The sequence below is a fragment of the Anser brachyrhynchus genome (assembly GCF_964034855.1).
Source record: "Anser brachyrhynchus genome assembly, chromosome: 10".
In the NCBI taxonomy this organism is placed as follows: domain Eukaryota; kingdom Metazoa; phylum Chordata; class Aves; order Anseriformes; family Anatidae; genus Anser; species Anser brachyrhynchus.
Window position 1 is genome coordinate 817,490 of NC_137705.1, and position 21,145 is coordinate 838,634.

The 21,145-nt window shown below is 52.5% G+C and overlaps 1 long non-coding RNA gene across 4 annotated transcripts; it reads left to right on the forward strand.

Moving 5' to 3' along the window:
• Window positions 1–940: 940 nt before the first annotated feature.
• On the forward strand, window positions 941–16,380 carry LOC308200192. Of its 4 annotated transcripts, none has more exons than XR_013955312.1 (3): window positions 941–9,123; window positions 10,718–12,808; window positions 13,888–16,380. It is a non-coding gene; the product is annotated as an uncharacterized lncRNA (long non-coding RNA). The 4 variants fall into 4 exon arrangements; XR_013955313.1 differs by having other exon boundaries at window positions 10,718–12,798; XR_013955314.1 differs by lacking the exon at window positions 13,888–16,380 and having other exon boundaries at window positions 10,718–11,785; window positions 12,569–13,852.
• The last annotated feature ends 4,765 nt before the right edge of the window (window positions 16,381–21,145 follow it).

Here is a 21,145-nt window from a genome sequence, read left to right on the forward strand (position 1 = left end):
TAAAGCAAACCGGTAGCGTTGCCATTTTCACCAAATCTTGAGTGCTGCTTCCTTTTTGCATCCACTCTGCCCCGTCGTTTGTTTGAAGGATGGAGGTTTAATAGCCCCTACCCCAAGCCTTAATTACTGTGCTGCGTTAAAAGCCAAAAGGGAGGGAAGGACTCACAGGACTGGGACACGTAATTGTTTTGTTCTCTCTAGCAGTTGTTGATCCTCTGTGTGCAGATCTTCTCTGGATGTGTTCTGCCAATTTCTCCGCAGCAAGTCCCCTCTGAAGCATCAGCCTTATGCAACGCCGTCTCGGCATCCCACGGGAGCCGTGCTGCACGCACGGCGCGGCGCCTCTCCCCGTTCGGCTGCAGGCTGGGGGCCGCGGGCTGCTCCGGCCCTTCCCGCGCCCTCGTGCCGCTCCGTGCGCTGGGCAGCCCCGCGTGGCCCCGCGTCCGCTCGGCAGGGTCCAACCTTTATCAGCCCTGATAACTCCTGCAGCGTGCCCCCACGGGATCTCAGTGTGAAGATACTTACCTTCTTGAGCAGCCGGGTGTTGGGAAGGTGTCAGCTTTTGATGGAAAGCAAATACGTCCTGCCAGCATCCCCGAGGCCTTCTCCTACCGGCAGGTGCTGGGCAAGGCACGGAACTTCTCCGTGCCACCGCTCACGCAGCCGGGAAGCCGGTTTAACCCCGCCTGCGCGTTGGAGCTGAGGTGTTAAGCTTCGCACGATGGCGGCTTGGAGGGTCTGTGTGAGCAGAGGATTTCAGCACATTTGGCGAACGCCCCTGCAGCCAGGGAACCGTGCGCCGCGGGAGCGCTCTCGGAAGCGGAGCCCCGGTGGGGTGGGAGCCAGGCGCAGCGGGGACGCGGGGCCTGCGGGGCTGCGGGGAGCACTGTGTCAGGGAGGGAGAGACGGAGCCCTGGTGTGCCCGCGGGCGGCACCTCGCTTCCCGGCGGCAGGGCACACGGGGCCACAGGGAGGTGCGGGGGGCCCCTGCCTGCCCCCGGCCACCGCAGCGCTTCGTGTGACGGGGCCGCGCTCCGCAGGGCCGTGCCGCACGCTGCGGAGTTCAGATCCCGTTTCTCCCGCTGTGCCGAGACACGCCCATGCCAGACAGATTTGGCGTGACCCAAGTGTAATGACAGGATGTGCTATTCCTGCTCCTTTTGGAGTTCTTCAGGAAAAAAAGCCAACTTTCCCACAGATTTGTGCGGAAAGCATTCGAACGGCTTCCAATATGTCTGGTGGGTCAAACTATGCTGAAACAATCTGCCGGTGTAATTCAGTGTATCTACAACTGGGAGTAATTTACCCTGGTGGTTTTATTTCTTTAGCTCATTTTTTGTTGTTGAAAGCATCATTATGCAAAGGCATCAGTTTTGCTCTTGACTTGTTTCTGAAACGGCAGCAGATGCTGTGATTGAGCTAACCGGCAAAGAATTCTCTCGCCTTATTCAGCTGAGAGCAGGCACCGCTATGATTCATGTGCTACGGGAGCTGTTATTCCTTTCTCCAAGTTAAATAGATATTTGTTATTTTGCTGATCTTTGGACCAACGGAGGTGCTCAGAAAGATGGTAATTCATTAGTTTAAAAAGGAGTTTTCATCTTAATAGCGGAATCTAGGGAAAGGGGGCTCTAGAAAGTCCCACTGTTTTATTTTTGCTAGATTATTGCAATATTTAGGAACTGATCTTTTAGCCTTGATATTTTAATGCTGTCTTTTTTGACCTCCCAGCAGCAGGAGCCCGGTAAGGGGGCGATGCTGGCTGCGCGGGGCTGCCGTAGCCTCGTTGCTCATCCCTCGGCTCCCCTGCCAGAGCCCGCGGCCCTGGCAGCCGGCTGGGCACGCACAAGCGGCTGGTGTCGTGCAGAAGCGCAGCCCCCATGACTGATGGAAGTACTGGTATTTAGACACCGGCATTACTTTCCTGGCTCGCTTACAGGAACAAATCAGTTCGTTTCTGTGCTGCCTACTCCAGCAGTTAGCGCCCCAGGAGCAGACGGATCTGAGCGCAGAGCAGGGCAGAGCACCGCCTGTGCCTGTATAAACGTGCCCAACGAGAGCACTGCCCGCGGCTGACGGCCCCTGCGGTGCTCCACGCCAGAGGCACAGGAAAGGTCCCGCGGCTGGCAGGCCACAAGGACCGCAGGACGTCCGTCTGTCCAGCTGGGGAGACTTTGCGCGTCCTGACGCAGTCCTGACAGCGCCGTGCCGCGCGCCCTGTGGCCACGAACAGGGAATTCCTCATCTGCTGCCGCAAACTGCGCTGGTGCTGCAGAGCAAGGTGGTGTGGGCCGACCCGAAGTGCCAGCTTGGGTTAGACAACTTCCCACCACGTACTTTTACCTCAGGCTCATCTTCAGCGATGGCAAAGCTGAAACGTTTTCCGGGTGCATCGTTTTATCCCGGCTGAGCAGCTGGCTCTGCGGAGAGAGGCGGCTGTGGCCTGAGAGCACGTAAAGCCAGGAGCCGCTCCCGTGGTCAGAGGGAAACTGGGGAAGGGGAGAAGTTTTGGGTAGGAAACAGGCAGCTGAGCTGTCCGCGACCGGCAGGATGATGTCCCACGCTTGTCTGACAAATGCTGAGCTCTTAGGTGACTCTGTGTGTTAGGCTCTCATTACCAAAAATAAAGAAAAGAGAAATTATCAGAATTTACTAAAACCATTCGGTTAGAGAACGCACACCTGCGACTAGGCACTGAGCAGTATTTTAAGGCTGTTAAGTCAGACCTCAGCAGTACAAATGATTGAACACTCCAATTTTCCTTCTCATTTTAAAGCAAGATTTCCAATTAATGCTTTCAGCCTTTATCACAAGGCCATAAGCAGTTGGCCATCAGTGATTTGTTGGTTAGGACAGGTTTAAATCATCAGAATAGTCTTTTGCTGATGCATAGGCGTTGCTTTCCTTAAACCTTGCTTTAAAATCTGGTCTCTCCATGCCGTGCACCCGAGCACCACGCTGCTGAAGCTGGGGGTGGCGGCATGCAACCCCCCGCCAGTCCCGCTGCCGCTGGTTGCCAGTTGTTAAACACCTTGCTAAGACGTACGAGTGTGCGCGCGTGCTTCTATGGAGAACGTGAGCGATGGGAGGGATAAATGCGGCCGAAGGGAGGTCAGTACAAGTCAGGTTTATCTGGTGTAAAGGCGCGCTTTACGCCTCTTCTTTGAGTTTGCAGCCCAAAGGCACTGGAACAAGGGCATCGTGCGGCCTCTGCGGGCTTCTTCTCCCCAGGTAAGATCCACACGGGTGCAAGAAGAGGCAGGTGGCCGTGGCCGTGTGCTTGCAGGGAGTTGTGTCGCTGCCTGCCCCTTGTATCTGCGGGCCGGGCGGTGGCACAAAGCTGGGTGCCTGCCCAGAGGGCCACAGCAGCGCCCAGCGCGTGAGAGATCCCACGGTGTCTCCATGGGCTGGTAGGTGCTTTGCAAGACATTTTACAGCCCAAACATGTTAGGAATAGAATATTTTGTTTTGTTTTGTTTCTGGGGGTTTCAATTGCTGACGTAAGCTGTGTAGGAAGCCCTTCTTTTTAATGTGACGGAGAGCACTGCAGTAATAAAATAACTTCCTTAAAAATAACATTTCCCCCGCACGGCAGCAGAACTGTGCGGCCACCCCCTCTGCAGCTGCTGGCATCCCTAGCTGAGTGCTAAATCTTTACAAAAGCCTTTTAAAATCTTTTTCAAATAATTGCCTTATTAAATACTCGTACCTCCTGATTACAGCTGAGCAAATAACTCACAGTGACTATTTTCTGGAGGGAGGTTTAACCATACTTTTTCTCACAGAACTTCCACTACCACCTCATAAGTAACTAGCAATTATTTATCGTTCATGTTGGTTCACTGGATTTTTAAATGCTGTATTAGCTTTTGCTCTGACAATCAGTCCTTAGATGGGTCCTTGAAACCAATTCATTGTGATATCGAAATCTGAGCTCTGAGAGAGGCACTTCTGCCTGGAAGTACTATCCACAGCGACGTCGCTGTTTGTCTTCTGCAAGTGCTTGTTTGCTCTCCATTAGTGGTATCCGCTCTTATCCCGCCTCTGCTCTCCAGAAACAAGAGTGCAAGACCCTGACTTTATCTCAGCTGACGGCGTTTCAATGGAGCCCGAAATGTAGATGGGGTGCTGAAGGGAACCACCTGCAGGATTTCCCATCTCTGCTGCTGCGGGTGCGCGTCGGTAAGGGACGGGCAGGTAGAGCCAGAGGTGCCTCCACTGCGGCTGTGAAATAGCATCTGCTCTGCAGGAGGCAAAGCACATGAAAAAACACATCCTAGCACTTCCGAGGGTCTGTATTTTAGAGGGCCGGTGGGGCCCTGGGACTAACGGTGATAATTGCTGCTTTTAAACACCCGACGACCTCCGACCTCCGAGTCTCTGAATAGCCGCAGTGCGGTTTCGCTGTCACGGGCAGGGCCACTTACAGCACAAATTACTGAAAATTACAGAAGAAAAAAAAAACAAAAACAAAAACCACGTCCAGTTCTCAGTAGCTGGACATCGGTCAGAGTGGACACCCCAGCGGGCTGTTTCCACCACAAACGACTGAAGCCCCTCGCAGCTGCTGGGGCTCTCGGCGGTACTCGGCCGCGCACCGTGCCGGGGCCGTGGGGTGGGCGAGCGCCTGGCGGGGGCTCGGTGCTGCCCGGGGCCAGACCCCGGCCACGGCCCCTGCGGGAGCCAGGCGCTGCCACCCGCACCCCTGCTGCTGGCTCGGGGTGGTGACGGGCAACACGGAGCCGGGGCAACGTCCCCAGTGCGTGTTCTGGCTCTGTCCCGGGCCCTCTGGTAGTATCATGCAAATTGCTTCACCGACCCAGAAAAATTGGGTGGGTTTGTGATCCATTCTGTTAAAACACCGAGATCCCCTCGTGTAAGCTGCGGGCTGGTGGCAGTAGGAATCCAAAATCCCGCCTGGGGTTGTGCGTGGGTTTATTTTATCCTCAGTACAGCAAACATCAGTGCTATAAGGTTGCATAGACTTTTTTCCCCATCCAGCTGGGTATAATCTTGTTTTCACAGCTCAGTCTGTTCCCTGCAAGTGAACAGATCGAAGTGTGGGGATTCTGGATTTCATTTGCCGTGTGCTTGGGCACATGGACACTTTCCCAGCTGCTCTTCATTGCAGAGGGATGAATCGCAGGCCGGCAGGTTCCTCTGCACAGGCACTTTCTATTTATTTTTTTTCCAGCAGGTTCCTCCAATTCCCAGCCCAGTGTCCTGCGGAGCAGAGACCACAGCTACGTGAATGGGACTGAAACAGGGTGGGAACAGCGTAATTCCCTTGGGGACACCGCGGGCCAGGGCTGCCCAGCTTCTGGAGGCTTTTTGGGGCTGCAGCTGGGTCCAGAGAAGCTGCCCATTAACGCACAGTCCCACTCCTGGGACAGGTCGCAGCCCTGCTGCTCGCCCAGGGACACGGATGGTCCAGGTGTGACGGCGGAAGGTGAGCCCAGCCCTGCTCCTGGCAGCTTGCTGGACCTACAGGTGGGCTGAAAAGTGGGTCCATCACTTTCGTCACCACCGTTGGAAGGCTCCAGTGCGATATGTTGTCACCTACACAGCGCACGGCGGCTTGTCTTCTGGCTGCCCTCTGTTAAACAGCAGCAGAACAGCTGTTAGCAACCAAAGCAGGGAAGGGAGCAGCAGGGCGGCTGTGTGAGCACCTGCACCACGTCACGATTCACGAGCTGGGGGCTCGTTTTCGCAATCAACTTCCACAGAGGGAGCAGCAAGCCACCAAAATCCCACGGACACCTAATTTTGAGAGCACAGCTGGGACAGCTTGCATAGATAAACTGTTATTGAGGAGCCCTGTGGGGAGATCCCCATCTTCCAGGAGGAAAGCACGCATGTCAGCATGAAGAGGGGATGGCGGAGTGAGAAACCAAACGCAGACATCAGGCCGAGCCCTGTAAACACCTGAGGCCACAATGAAGAGGTGTAAATAAAAGCAGCAAGACCCAAAGCCCGACGATGGCAGCAGCAGTGTCACTGCTGTGCTGCACTGGCAGGCTGCTGGGATTCGTACACCTGCTGCTCACAAAACTGCTGCTCTCACCAGCGTCTGAGCGACAGAATCACCACACCCAGCATGGTGTTTAGAGTATTTTGGGGTGACTTTTATTCTGTTTAGTGCTGCTGGAAAACTGATTGACTGTTTTTTGGTTTTTTTTTTTTTTTGGTGCCATTCATACCAACAGCTGAAAGAGGGGTATTTATTTCAGTGAAGCTCTTAATGACTGGAAAGGAAATGAGTCGTAAGTAATTATAAATAGCTGCAGAGCTAAATGCATGTACAGATTCACTCACTGCTGAGACATAGTAGTTTTTCTCATGAAAATGCCGTCTTGCTCCTCAGACAGATTCCTAAAGCCACCTTGCTGGCCGGGCAATGCGGTGCCCAGGCACGGTGTCAGCTCGGGGTGCGATGGCCCCAGAGGCTCAGGCGGCCTTGCAGGGCCCTCGGGGGACCCACGAGCGCAGCCACGGCGCTGCCTTTATGCAAGACACTTGGGCCTGGCCGTGTTTTGGCTTCAGGGGAAACCCAAGGGTAAAGCTGATGCTGGCTGGAGCAGCGCTGGGGCCTGGGTGTTTGTGGGGATGGCTGCCACAAAGGAAATAATTTATTAGTAAAAGCGCTCGTAAACCAGCCCCATTTACAAAGCAACAGGCTTTGTTTTCAGTGGAGGAGCAGCAGCGTGGCAGTGACTCATTGATGCTTGGTGGTAGAAGCGAGCCTTTGAGAGCTCATAAAATCATCACCGAGGGGTTTAGTGGCGTTGCGGTGCTGCGTGCCGCAGTGCTGCATGCCGTGGTGCTGGGTGCCGCGGTGCTGGGTGCCACGCTGCAGCTTCGCGGCGGGTCCTGGAGCCACCAGCCCCGTGGCCTGGCTGCCGATTGCTGCCCGGGCAGCCCGCGGGCGCGCTGCCCCTGGGGCCTGGTACAGACCCCACTGCCCAGCGGGTAACACTGCGGGAATTAGGAGAAACGAGGAGCCTTTTTTTGCTTGCACTGCCTCAGTTTTTCTGTAGGAAACTGGAGCTCTCAAGGAGTGACTCTGACCTTGCAAATTGAACTAAATCAAACCCATCTTCATTTGGCGTAGTGTTTTGGGTTGCTGCAGCAGAGCAGCAAGAGCTGCACCCCGAGACCCCCCGGAGGCTCGGCCGAGCCCGTCCCGTCCTCGCTGCTCTCTGGGGAAGAGAGCAGGAAACGCGCGTCTCGGGCTGGAGCAGCAAGCCATGAACGGTCTTTCTGGGAAGTCATGGTTCCTGTTACCAAACCCCAGCCCTCTGTAGCCTGGGATAATCTAAGGCATGTGTGCAGGCTAATGCGAGAAGCCTGTCCCTCCCCCTGCAGTCTCATCCCACTCTTCCATAACCTGTAGTTTCTGTTTTGTGATGGTAAACAGAGGATCTGCCTGAGAACTGAGAGAGATTTTTTTTTTCAACATATTTTTTAGAAAATCTAATTTATAGAAACTTAAACAAGGCTGTCTGAATAGCTTTCACAGACTTACACAAAGCTTTAGCATGAACGATGAAATTATAAAAATACTTCTGAACATATTCATAGAGCCAGCATAGCTTTGGGGTGATCTTTGGGTCTATGAAATAAAAACAGATAATAAGAAATAGTCTCCTTTTTGAAAAGGATAATATCAAATTATGTTTAGCTTAATATTTAAATTAACTAACATTCATATACATCAAGATTCCTTGCTTTTAATTCATAGGATCGTAAAATAAATACTTGAGCAAAGGAATTCTGGTTGAGAAACTTGGAATGTGGGAACTGTCTTTTCTTGAATTTGTGCAATCTGAGCACTCAGCATATGAAGGTACAAAGTACGTCTGATTATTAAGATTACGTTGCATGCCATGATGTAAAGCATTGCTGCCTTACCTACAATAAACTCACCTCAGCAGCTGTGTGGTTGGAAGAGAGATGTTTTGCCAATGCTGCTGTTTCTCCCTCGTTGCTAAATGTGTGCCAGTGCTGGGGAACACTTTGTTGTTTCAGGGGTTACTAAAACCCATTTTATTAACTCAAGAATATGACTTGGTGAGTAAATAAACACACCCACAAACTAGGCTGAAAGTACCCAGAAACCTGGTTTCCAAGAGAGAGACCAAAGTTATTTTGAAGGCTCGACAACTTGCGAATTTGTCTGAATGTCCAAAATTGTGTCATCTTCAAAATTTGGATTTTTACATATATGTATATTTTAGCAGCCACATCTTGCATTTGATTCAGTGTTTTCCCTTTCACCATACAGCTTCTTTCCCCCAGCTTTGCCAAAACAGCTTGCTGGCTGGTTTTTTTAAGGGCCAAGCTGGTATCCTACTTGTAGGGTAAGGCCCAGAGAGGAACAAACTCGCCGAGCAGCCATCCGTTGTGGTAGGGCGGTTAGAAGGGTGGTTCTCGGCTCCTCCTGAGAAATCTGGAGCGTGTTCCCAAAACATCCAGGACTGGAATGGTGGCTGTTGTGACGAGCATGGGAAGCGTGGATGCCAGCAGTGATTGGTACTGTCGTTATCGGGAGATGGTCTGAAATGCCCCCACTGAGCTCTGGCCACGTCCCACCCCGCGTGAGCTCAAGGCACTGATGGCACCTCGGGTGCCATGTCCCAGCCCTGGTGCTGGTGGCGGGCAGCACCGCTGCATGGACACACCACGGTGTGCACGCAGCCCAGTCTGGCAGCAAGCAGCTACCCCGGCTGGAATTTGGCACACGTGGCCGGGTTCACGGCTGCAAGAAGGGCCGTGGGAACCGCAGAGATAGCCGCAGCAGGTCAGGACCTTCCTCTGCTCCTCTCCAAAAGAACAAGGAACTGAGAAAATTAAAGGCAGCCACAGGGAGCGCGATGTAAGCAGCTGTTCAATTTATTGCAAGGACAAGTGTCTTACGTGACACATGGGAGCAAATGTAGGAGTGAAACGAATGAAGGGAAGCAAAATGAAACAGATGAAAACCCAACTAAATGGAGAAGTGTGCAATGAAAAGAAACTGAAAAGGGTGAAAGAGGAGCGAGATGGCTGCGAGGAGCAGGAGAGGACCAAGAAGAGCAGAGACCCCGTAAGCAGGCTTGAACCAGGCTGTAAGTACCGAATGAGGTGAGCAAGGCTATGGCAGGCTCCAGGGGCTGACTGCCTAAATTATTATCGTGGTTTCAGTAATTTTTGCCTGTATCTGTTTTATGTGGTGTCAGTGCAGTGCTGGAGGTATGGGGTTAGGAAGCATTCGGGATATTTTGTAGTATGGATGCACACCTGTACAGATACATTTCATATGGGTTACATCCCAAATGGGGCACACTTCTTAATTCTTTGTTTTCTGGAAGCATCTAAGAGAATGGCTTCTAGTTAGAAACAGTCAGTCATGTGAAGCCAGCATGGAAATAAAGCTCCAGAAAACATAATTTATAGCAATTAGAAAGGATGGAGTCAGGTGGTTTCTCTTCACATGGCAAGACATTATTTTTTTCCTTCTGTTCACTCCCAGAGGAGGGGAAATGCACAGGCTCACCTTCCTTTCAAATGTACTCTGCTATGGTTGGGCCTAATGGAAACTCCAGAAAATTTGGTTTTCAGCCATACTCCTCATCCTGAGCTACCCTGCGGATAGAATAACAAGCAGCATTTAATGTGAGCACGTAGAGCAGAGATTCACCAGGCCTGTGGTTTGCTATTCTGGGCATATCTTGGTATTTTGGCTCTAAAGGGACAAAACGGAGGACTACCATGGGAATTGGTCATAAAACTGGCGGAGTATTTGCGATCTCAGACCCCAGATATTGCACCTTGAGGACCCCAGTCACGGGGCTTGGGCAGCGCGGGCTCTGCAGGAGCTGCTCAGAGGGCGACGGCTTCTCCTTGCTCTCTGCCCACGGCCAGGCCACGGCGCCGCTGCCAAAGCCCCGGCCAGCGGCACTGCCCCGTGCCGTGTGGTGGGCACAGGCACAGCTTCACCCCGCGCTGGCACCAGGGTTGGAGCAGACTGCAGAAAACCGGGTCCCCGCTTGCAGCCCCCGGCAGGCACCCAGCTGCAGCAGCAGAGGAAGGCTCGCCTCAGTTCCCTGCCCGGCGCCTGCGGCCTGGGCCCGGCAGCTGTGAGCAGGCCCCGCGGCCCGGCAGGGCCTGGCACCTCGGCGCCCCGCTGTCCTCTCGGGGCTGCCTCCGCTCTCCTCGTGCTTCTCACCAGGTTCTGCAGCTCTTACCCCGGGTATTTACATGCTGCCCTTCTGCCTGGGGTGCAGCTAGGGACGCTTCCTTCCAGTGCTAAAATAAATAACTCTGAGCTTGTAAATAGGAGAGTCCTCTGTGGGTTGTTTTTCCATTGCTGGATAACGCAGTCCCTGACGGAGGGAATTGCCTGGGCGAGGGGCGAATCTTCCCATGCAGACACACCAGAGGCTCGTTAAGTGTGCGGTGACTTCCAGCTCTTTTGTCACGCCCCCCAGGGAAATGCTGAATGGCAATGATGTGGTGACCTTTAAATCTCCCCGCAAGCCTAGCATTAAGACAAAGATGTGAACGCAGGCTTCAGCACTCAGGGTCAAGAAGAAAGCCTGTTCAGCCTTGCAATTAGTGGTGTGTGTCTGTCTGTTGACCACCAGCCTTCTGTCCCATAAACAGAAAGTGTCAGTTATTCTGGGAGGTGTCGAGACACTTACGGTCTCTCACCATTAGTTATGTTCTTTCCTTGCAGTTTCATGTGTGGTTGCCTGGTAGTTGATGTCTTTCGAATGATTTTTCGGTCTTTGTGGCAGCTGAAGTAACCTGGAGGATGCCAGGAGGATGAACTCAGGAAGCACGGCCACTGGCAATGCCACTTCCCTGTGTGAAGCTGAAGGGATAAAGCCCAGATACATCTCAAAGGAGCAGGGGATTCTGCATCTCCAACAGTGTTGGATCCTGGCTTATAAATGCCGATGATTTATCTGAAGCGCAGCTTCTGAACGGTGCTACTCTAAATAGACACAGAAGTCCCACTGCAGCATGTTTGATAGGAGCACAGAGCTACCCAAAGCAAAACCATTCTGCATTCCAGGAACGTTTCCCAGAAGAACAAATTATTTCTCTGCGGTGTAGGTATGTTGGGTAGGTGACTCATATATTGCCTCTGCTTTGAACAAAACTGTGGGTTTATATCCAACTAATAAATTCCACTATCTCCAGTCTGTAAACTGCTGCATCAAAACACCCATGCACCAGAACTGTAACGTTTCCATCGGTTCAGTTTTTGCAGACTGGGATGGGAGCCATTTAATCTTTTTCTCTGCAGGCCTGTACATCCAGCCCCTGCAGCCTCTAGAGGGGTGTGATCCCCACGGCGTCATCTTTTTGTTCATAAAATTAGTGTTTTGTGACTACTTGAATCATCATTTTCACCCTCACTGTGGCAATAACCATCCTGCTTGCTGCAGGATCACAGGCTGCGCTTTTGTCCCTCTCTAACTTTCTCGTTCTCCTTGTGCTCAGGATGCTGTTTTGCCTCCAGCGGTGGCCGTGGCTGGCTGCTCTGTCCCCCTGGGGCCCGGGGCAGCAGCTGCCGTGGTGCCCTGCAGCGCATGCGCCTGGCTCAGGTGTTTTGGCAGGCACAGGACCCGGAGGTGCTGGAGCAGCTCTGGTGGGGCTTTGGGCTCTGCAGTCCCTGCTCGTGGTGCCAGGCACTGCCGCCAGGATGGGCGCAGCGGTGTCCCAGGAGGAGGCACAAGAAGAGAACGCGGCCGACAGTCGATGGAGAGAGAAAATGGGGCAGTCGAAAAGGCAAGTGGTGAGCTCCAGGCACCGTCCCCGCACACCTCGATGTTACTTTGGTTTCCTTGGGGTGGGGAAACCTCAAGCACACGGTGAGAAACCTGTGCTCGTTGGGAAAAGGCTGTCCCCGTAACCCGCCCCAGTGCTACTAGGTCATACGCATGTGTGAAAACCGCAGTCATTATCAAAATGTTTAATTTCCCATGAAACTTTTCATGGCACGTTTAATGGGCTGTACGGAGCCCGTGGGACCCCTGAAAGCTTGATGGATGCTGGTGACTCAGGTCCCCAGAAGCGTCTTGTCCAAGCTTGAACCAAGTGTCATATAAACCTTGCAAAAGGGTTTTATAAAGGGCAAAATTCACTTCTACTGCTGAAAGACATAGTTAGGAGCACAAAGAGGAATTTTTCAATTACGTGAGTCAGATTCTCCCTCTTGAATGTCTGCTCAATTAAAGAACTCGGTGACAAATAACATGTACATGCTGTGGAAATGGCAGCTTTTATAGCATCCTGAGCCATTCAGCAAGAGAAATGATCTCCCTTGCCGTTTTCAAACCATGTTGCTGTTGTTTTATGGCCTTTTTGTAGAAGCAAGTTTGGGCTTAGACTCCCATTTCCAAATTTTCATTTTGCTTCTTTGTGTTAGGTCTGGACACTGTTCTGAACAGGAATCTAATTGGTACTCTCAGGGTTAAGCGTACGAAGAATGACATGCCATGAAATCTTGTACTCCCCTTGTTATTTCCCATCTAAAAAGACTTGCTCCCATTATTTTCCCACTTTTTTGCTGTTCGAGGCCCTGTTGGTCCAGAGCCACAGAGCCCCCGCTGCTGTCCTGCCTGAGCAGAGCCTTCCCAGGCAGGGGCTGTGGGCGCTGTGGGATGTCGCAAGCCTGCCGTGCTGTCCGTGGCAGCTCGCTCAGGGAACGCCGGGGTCCCAGAGAGACCGGAGGCAGCGGGTGAAGGAAGATGGAAGCACAAGTCCTTGTGAGGTTGGCAGAAGTGTGGAGAAAGATCGCGATTTCAGGTGCATGCAGGTAATGTTTTATTGTCATGTGGCAAAAGATAGTAAAGGAATAGTGAAGGTAGTGCCAGCTGAACACAGAAAATAAGGAGCCATTTTAATTCTGCAAAGCCTTCAGATGCTTCCTTTGGAGGTAAAAGACGACTGCTGCACTGGCAGAGGGGCTGCGGGGGCACTGCCTTCCCGGGGACGGTGAGCGCACCGAGCCGTCACAGGGCAGGGGGCACCGTGTATGTGAAAATAAAACCAAAGCATTTTGACGTTTGTGGGGTTTTTGTTTGTTTGTTGCTTTGTTTTTAAGTAGAGTAAACTCAAGTAATTCCATTAAGGAAGAATTGAGTTACTCTGACTTCTGCCAGCAGAGATCTGGCCGATTGTGTTCCCTGGTGAAATGAGGGAAAATGAAACTAATCTGACCATTAGGAATAATTACTGAAAAAGAAAAATGACCAGGGTGATAATTACTGCAAAATGGATGGGGTTTGTGCACATGCATCCTGTACCTTTTGAACTTCAGAGGCACTGTGCTCCAGACCCAGCAAAACCTGAGACTATTTCCAAGTGTCGTGCTGGAATAAAGCAGCCCTTTTCCCCTTTTTTTTTCCGGGGCTGGACGGGGCTGTGCTCTCCCCATCCTGCCTCCACGGTACCATGTCAGCACAGGCAGCGGCTCTGCGCATGTTGTCCCCACTTTGTGCTTTTGTTCTTTGTTGCTAACCCCATGGGCTGGTTACCCTAATGTGCTTGGGCAGGTATTATATCTAATATATCACTTCATGCACGGAAGAACCTGGCACTCAGTTCAGGCCCTGCAGGAAGAGGGGCCAGGTTCTCACCGTGCTTGGTGACATGTCCCCTGCATGGCCTTTGGGATGCTGCTTCTGGCCACGGGAAGGGGTCCCTGCATGCTTCCTCAGCATGCTGGACATTTGTTGAAATAACAGTCAGATTCTGGACTGAAAGTGCTGCGTTCATTTGGGACGGTCATTATCGATAACTGGCGTTGGTTCATCGGCATGGCGTTCTGCACGTCTGCCAACCACATTCCCAGCAAACCAGTGTGTGATTAAAATGTTCTTTGTCTTTTTGAAGGTCACAGTTCCTGTCCTGTCCCAAACATGCCCTGCCCTTCTTGGTACATGGATTTATAAGTAGCTGAACAATGAACTCTGGAACAGCCTTGGGAAGTCTCCTCTTGACCTGGTTCCTCCTGTTGCAGCTGGGAGGAGCGACACCAGGAATGCGCAGTGTGAGAATGTCTCAGCAGGGCAGTGACGTTGGTCGGTGCTGGGGTTTGGGGCCTTCTGGCTCGTGGTGAGAAGCCCAAGGCTCCCAGTTGAGTTCATGCGGTTGAGCGAGATCCCGTGGGCATTCCTCGCACGTGCCTCACTCAGTGCCCGTGTCAGGCACTAAGCTGAGAGGATGACGCGCCTTGGATGCGTGCATTTCAGGACAAGGCCACGTGCCTGGACTGCAGCTCATTTGGGGTTCAGTGGCCTGTCGGGGAGCCTGAGCGTTCAGAAGACATCCCTCTGGCCAGAACCCTCTGGGACATTCACGCACCTCTGCAGAGCACCACTGCTGCCTCCTGTGCACAGCACCGCGCCAGCCCCGCAGTGGAGCAAGGTGCTCCGCGTTGGTCCGTCAGCAACCCGCAGGAGAGTCAGCAACCTCCGCACCAAGTTCTGTACTGCCGAGGCTCCTCATGAAACCTGGGCCTGCAGGCTTCAGATGCTGGCACAACATCTGTGAACCTGCAATGTGCTCAGACGGTATCGATGCCTAGCCATGCATCAGTCGGTAAACTCTTAAACCTTTTGCGTTGGAGAACGAAAACTTCGCACAGGGTTTTCTCCAGGCGGTGGCAGACAAGCCAGGTCGCTGCTGCGTGGTGGACCTTGGAAGACATTGGTATGCAGGGATGAGGCAAGTCATCAATCCCACAACATCTTTGATCAGTGAACTGGTGTGGCTGCAGATAATTACAATTTCATTGAAAACAAGCTAAAGAGCCCTGCTACCACAATAATTGGAGTGTTAAGATAATGAAGCAATTACTCGGTGTAATAGAATAGAGACAGAACAGCTATGGCACGTTAAATACAGATATAAATCAAACTCTTTTTCTGACAGTATATTGAGATTCACTTGTTACATCACTTATTGTTGAAGTCACCATTTATAGTGTAAAATAGTTATCTTTGCTGAAGGGAGAGTGTTTGTATGATGAATATGTATGATGTGTTTTCTATATAACATGCCTGCTGTAAGTGTGTTCACTAACATTCTTAGAGATCTCTGAGTTTCAGAAACAGCTTTGGGATCTCTCCAGGCTGCATGTGGGTCCCAGGCTCTGCAGTAGTTACTCAGCCCAGCTGCTGGGTGGCTTTTGGAATGGAGGTGTGCCTGTTTCAGACGTTTCCCTGTGCGCAGCCCTGGCTGGTGATGGAGAGACACTGCGTGGGACCGTGGGCAGCCGCCGAGGGGTCGGTGCCTGCTGGAGGCGTGCGGCACGTGGCACGGGGACAGGCACGTTGCAGAGACCCGCTGAGCTGTGTGACAAGTGAGCAGGACATGTGGAGATAAGTGGAAAATTGGCGTGCGTCCTGAAGCAGGCTTTTTTCCTCCCCTTTAGGAGTTGTGAGTCAGCACCAAAGGCAGGTGGTTTTGTTTGCACACGCGAAAAACCTGACTGCGGTGTTTGCAAATGTGGAGCAGCACTGGGGGCACAGGTGGAGGCTGCAAAGAGCAGATATCCCTGAAAACACAGAGGCTTGGGGAAAATGTGGTTCTGCTGTGTGGTGTCTCTTGTTCCAGCCTGGGAGGAGCAGGGTGCCGCTGTGGGGGCCCATGGCCCGTGTGGCTGACGTGGCTGCGGTGCCATCCCCAGCCATGGGCACAGCCCTCGTGGCTGGTGTCTGCTGGCCCCTGGGGCCAGGAACCGCTCCTGGCTGCCTGCTGCTCTTCTCTCACCAGCCCTAATTTCACAGAAATTGGATAACGTAAGGGAAAAACCAACAAGCCCGAAGGAAACGCTGTGTGCTCAGCATGCTGCTCCCCTGGGCAGCTGCAGACCCCCAGCGCCACGTCTGGGACATCTGGGGGACAAGGAGGGACTTGCAAACCACGGGGTGTGGGACAGGAGTCACAGCAAAGAGGAGCAAAGGCAACAGCTAGAAGCTGCCATGCTCAGCAAAACCGGCACGCGGGCTGGAGCCTGAGCAGCGCTGCCTGAGCATCGCCTTTGCCTTGCACAGAGCGGAGCCGTGCCTCAGCCACTTAGCCCGAAGGGGGTGGTAAAGGCAGAATAAACACAATCATGCTTCTGAAGTGAGTAATCATCAGATAGGTTAATTCTTTCTCTTCTCTCTGGCATCTTTCCATGGTGTTGGTTTTTCACAGCATCGCTCATGTTTTATGGCCACCCCAACACCTCCCTGGTGCTGGCGGCTGCAGCGTCCCCGTGCTGCTGCAGACCCTCCCCAAGCCCCCAGCTGCAGCTTCCCCAGCAGGCAGGGGCTCCCTGCAGCTGCTGAGGGCAAAAGCCGAAGCCAAGGAATCACAGACACAACGAAATGTGCCCCTTTTTCCAGGCCGTAACTGGGAGCCGTGCGAAAAGGCAGCGCTTCCCGGGAACGAGGGGACGGTAAAGCAGAAGTCATGTCTGATGGGGCACGGGGGCCTGCCTGTTCCCACTAAATGGCACTCTGAAATGCAATTCCCACGTGGTTATTAAACGGAGCATGAGAGGGTGAAGGCTAATTAGTTTGGTTCTGTGCTGCAGGTGATGGGGAGTTCCTATCAGACAGTTTTTCTGCAGGCAGGGTGTTTTTGGAGACACGAGGAATCTCCCCAGCGAGCACAGCCGTAGCTGTTCCGTCAGGCGCCTCCGAGTGCCAGGGCCTGGGGAAAATGCAGATGCCGCAGCCGATCCACTTCAGTGCTTAACGGAGGTTATTCCAATATTGCTTTTGGCCTCCAGCGGTGTCAGAGATTTGGAGGCAATAATAAGGAATTCACTTCTGTTTCACCACGGCTGGCTCTTTTTTCCAGAGCGGACCATATGCTCGCAACGCAGCGGATGTGCCGAAATTGCGGTGCTTTCCAAAAGGTCTGCGTTTGAGACAGAACCGCACTGACAGTCAGATTTTTCCTGTCTTTGTTTTGATGTTCTATGTCAGAAATAATATAATAGCAGCTGTGCTCTGTAGCTGCTTTGGAGTCTGAACAAGATGACAAATGGTTTAATTTTCTGAAAATTGGTATAGGATCAGGTGATTTGAAAATTTTCCATCTCAACTTTTATCACTGGAAAAACTCCCTTTTCCAGTTAATGAAAACTTTTACAGGAAGTATTTGCTTTCATCAGCTAATGCTGACTTTTTTTTTATTGACTTTTCATCTCTAATGTCTGGTTGATTTTTTTACTTTTTGGTGGTTCTCATTTTTTAAGACAAAAAGGTAATATTCTCTCTGGCAAAAGCGTATTCACTCGCCAACGTTGTAATGGACCTTTCAAGGAAGCAAATCACCCCTCCAGTTTGTCGCACTGCAATTCAGGTCAGCGCAAGGCACCTTCCTGCTTTGGGCTGGTAGAGCTGCGGCTCTGAGCACAGCCCCGGCTCCTGCTGCGGGCTCCTCGGTAAAGATTTACCACAGCACTGACATTGGCAGACCGGCGTTTGAAATGTAGCTGCCGTGGTGAAGGATAAACGTTTGTAAGGGGCAGCTCCTGCTCCTGCTCCCTGCTCCTGCTCTCTTCTCCTGCTCCCTGCCCCGCAGCACAGCCTCTCGGGCAGACCGAGGAGGGAAGGTGCAGCGTGACCCCCCGGGGTTACATGCGGCTCTGTAGGGTGTTTCAGCTCCTTTCCCTCAGTTTCTCTAGCACATCACTCTCTCTGGCTGCATTTTCATAATTACAACCTGAGGCAGCAAATATGTTTCTCAAACATTTGGTTGAACTCATTACATTTTGGAAAATGCTGCTGCTGCTGCTTCCTTTAGATTACTTTTGTTTTCATTTTTCTGTTTAAAAACCTCTCTGACAGGGTTGGTGAGAGTGTTCCTGGAGTCTTGTCTGGAGGGGCTGCAGTCTCTGGCCATGGACAGATTTTTCCCCAGGTGCTAAATCAGCGAGGTGAAGCTCTGGGTTGGCCCTGCTGCCCCCGCTTCAGGCAGCTTGGGGTGCGCTGCCGGCTGCTGCGGTGCCTCTGAGCCCCCGGGCCGAGGGCTGGAGGGGCAGCACATGAGCTGCCGCCCTCCAGAAGACAGCAATTAGTAGTAAGTAATACTGTGCTTTCTTCACCAGTGGGTCATGCACCAAGTCCTGCAATCACTCATAATCACTTATCCAAGGGGAAAAGCTCCCTCGCTGCAGCGAGGAGCGGGTCTGCAGCCCGCGGCGCGCTCTGCCCTGCGGGTGGGTGCAGGTGCTTGCCTTGCTCCTGCTCTCCCCTTCCGGGCTGTGTCCTCTTGCAGGGTGGGCAGCACATTAGTCATGTAGCAGAGGCTTTGCGCTCAGAGCAATATCTTGTGTAGGAAGCGGGTTGAGCTAAAAGGGAAATTTTAGATGCTGACAGCAAAGGCGACGTTCCCGCACAGCTCTTGGAATTCAGCGCGTCTCTGGCAGATGAAACTCGCCTCCGCTGGCTGCTGCCTGCTTCACTGGGGGCCCCCCGGTGCTGCACCTGCAGCTCTTTCATGGTCAGGATGCAACATTAATCCTAATTATACAATCTGCCCTGAAATTCAGAAAGGTTTCTAATCACATTTAGCTTAACCTTTTAAAACTGGCACCTGATTTCTGGCTTTGGCCTCACTTGGTCTGGAGTATTTGATTCACAGTTAGAAAATGGAGTAATGGGGCAGGTGAAGCTGCATGCGCAGGAAGGCTTTGGAGCAAAAACTTACCGTCACTAAGCAGAGAGGGGAACTGGAGAAAAAGGCAGTAGCTGAGCAGTTTGGAGGCTCTGCATTTGGGATTTAACCACCCGTGGTCTTTTTGTGCCTGGTTCATCTTATTGTTATAGGCTACTTGCCTTTGGCTGTACGTATTGGACAGTTAATTTCATGCATATGAAGTACCTTGATGAAATCTCAATTAAACATCTTTGTACGTCCTTTTCCACTAAAAATGACAGCCAAAAAAACTCTTTTTTTGACTCTTCACCAGCTTTGGGGCAGACGGGCCATGGACACATCTCTTCTGGGCAGCGGAGGCAGAGGTGCTTTGAGGATGTTGGCAGCAATGAGTGCATGGGTCCTGGCCCCCCTAAAACTGACTGTGATCCTAATGGGTCCTCGTGGACAGGTACAGACATCGGCACGCCAGGACCAGCATGCAGGGAGGGAATTCAGCTGTGCTGTGTTAGGGGCTGTTGGGGCCCAAAGGTGCACAGGACCCTTACAAGATGGGGCTCTGCTGTCCAGGGCAGGCTGATGCGCCAGCCCCCTCTCATTCCATCACACGGGTGGGTCTGAAAATATCCTGGTCACATTGTGGGCTCAACGAGCGAGTTGTATCTGCATGTGGTTAGAAGGAACCTTGTTTTTAGGTTGACATCTGAGTCACGTCTCTTTTTATAGCCCGACGGTTGTGTTACTGTGATTGCAACTTCCAACCCAAACCCAGCGCCTGCTTGGGTTAACAATCCTCGTCATGCGGAGCACAAGGGAACATATTTTGCTCGTTTCCCAGAAAAGCGAGCGTCTCCTGGGGACGCTCTGCGCACTGGTTTGCTGTCCCCACCGGAGGCCCCGCGCAGCCCTCGTGGCCGGCGGCCCCGCGCCTGCTGGCAGCCCGGTGCTGCCCGTGGGGCTCGGCCGGGCAGGGACTGGCACCGTGCCGCTGGCTGTGACGCTGCAGGTGAGCGCAGGTGAGCGAGGCAAGGCAGCAAGGACGGCGTGCAGCACTGCGGTGTCTTCTGGCGTGCTAGCCCGAGCCCTTCTGAAGTTTGGGAGGATCCGACTGGGGCTTCCACTGGGTCTTGGTGGCCCCGCCATCCCCAGGGGCAGCTCTGTGATGATACCCGTGATCGCGGTCTGCCGGTGAAGTCATGCAGACAGCGGTAGTAACGTACCTGTGCCATGAAAAGAACTCAAAGGTTTCCATCAGACGCACCGGGGGCTCTCATGTGGCTCTCCCCCGGGTTTTCCTGTTGCCGTTCAAGCTCCCGGTTCCCTGTGGTTCGTGGTTTATTGGCCGTGCCTTGCCGCTCGTGCTCTGGAAAGCCTTTGGCAGGAAACCGCAATGTGTTGTGCTGCAGTTTGCACTTAAGTGACAATTAATTAGCCTTGATTATGGGTGACAAATCACAGCTTGGTTTTCTGATTGCTCATTAATTCCTACTTTTGTTTGCTTAGTGTTCGCTCATTCATGCCTACTGAGAAACCTTTGGCTGCTAGTTCTTTTTGGGAGGAATGGGCCAGATTCAGCTGAGGACAACCCTACCACTGCTGCTGGTGAAACGGGCCTGATGTAAAGGCCCGATATGTCTAGATGCATAAGGAATAGTCAGTATAAAAAAAGATTTTACTTCATTTCCTTTTAGTTTGCATAGCTGAAAGTTGCTGTACATATACAAGGACCTTTGCTTAGGGTTTTTTGGAAAAAGTCTGCCTTCTTGTGCTCCATCGTGTTGACTTTTAAAGTTATGGCCATAGCGGTAATACCCAATTTGAGGAATTACAAAAAGAAAAACCCATGTGCAAAACAGAATGAGGACATCGCGATTACATAGCTTCACCTGTTACAGGGACCACTGCAGTCGGACCCCCCCTAGGGATGCTGCGCTGGGGGTGCCGGCCCTCGGGCTGGTGCCAGGGGCTGTCCGTCAGCGTCCGCAGCTCCTTGGAGGTCTCGTTGTGTAAACGTCAGGACGAGCACGAGCACTGACTGAGCGCTCCCCTGCACTGTTTTGTGCGTGGCGGCGGGAGGCGATGGGCTTTCTCTGGAAACCCACTGCACGGAGCCTGGCCGAGCTTACCGGAGGCAGGACAGCGGGGACAGACAGGTAGGCAGCATCTGCCTTGGAAAGCGCTTTTGTCTTTCACGCAATAATAAGCTTTATTAACAAACTGAATTGCACAGCAAAGCCCTCCTTGACAGAAGAACAGATATTCTGGAATTCGAATGCCTTGTCCAGCTGAAAAGGGATTTAAAGTAAATCATCACCATTGGCCTTCGGGCAAGCTCAAAGCCAGCCGTTTTCTGCTCAAAAGAAAGTCAATAATCCTGTGGTTTTCCCACTGGTACACGCCTCTGCCCCGCAGCTCGCCGAGCAGAGGAGCTGTTAGCAGCACGCGGCAGGAGAGGACCAGAATTCACAGAGATCCCAACAAACTGGTGAAT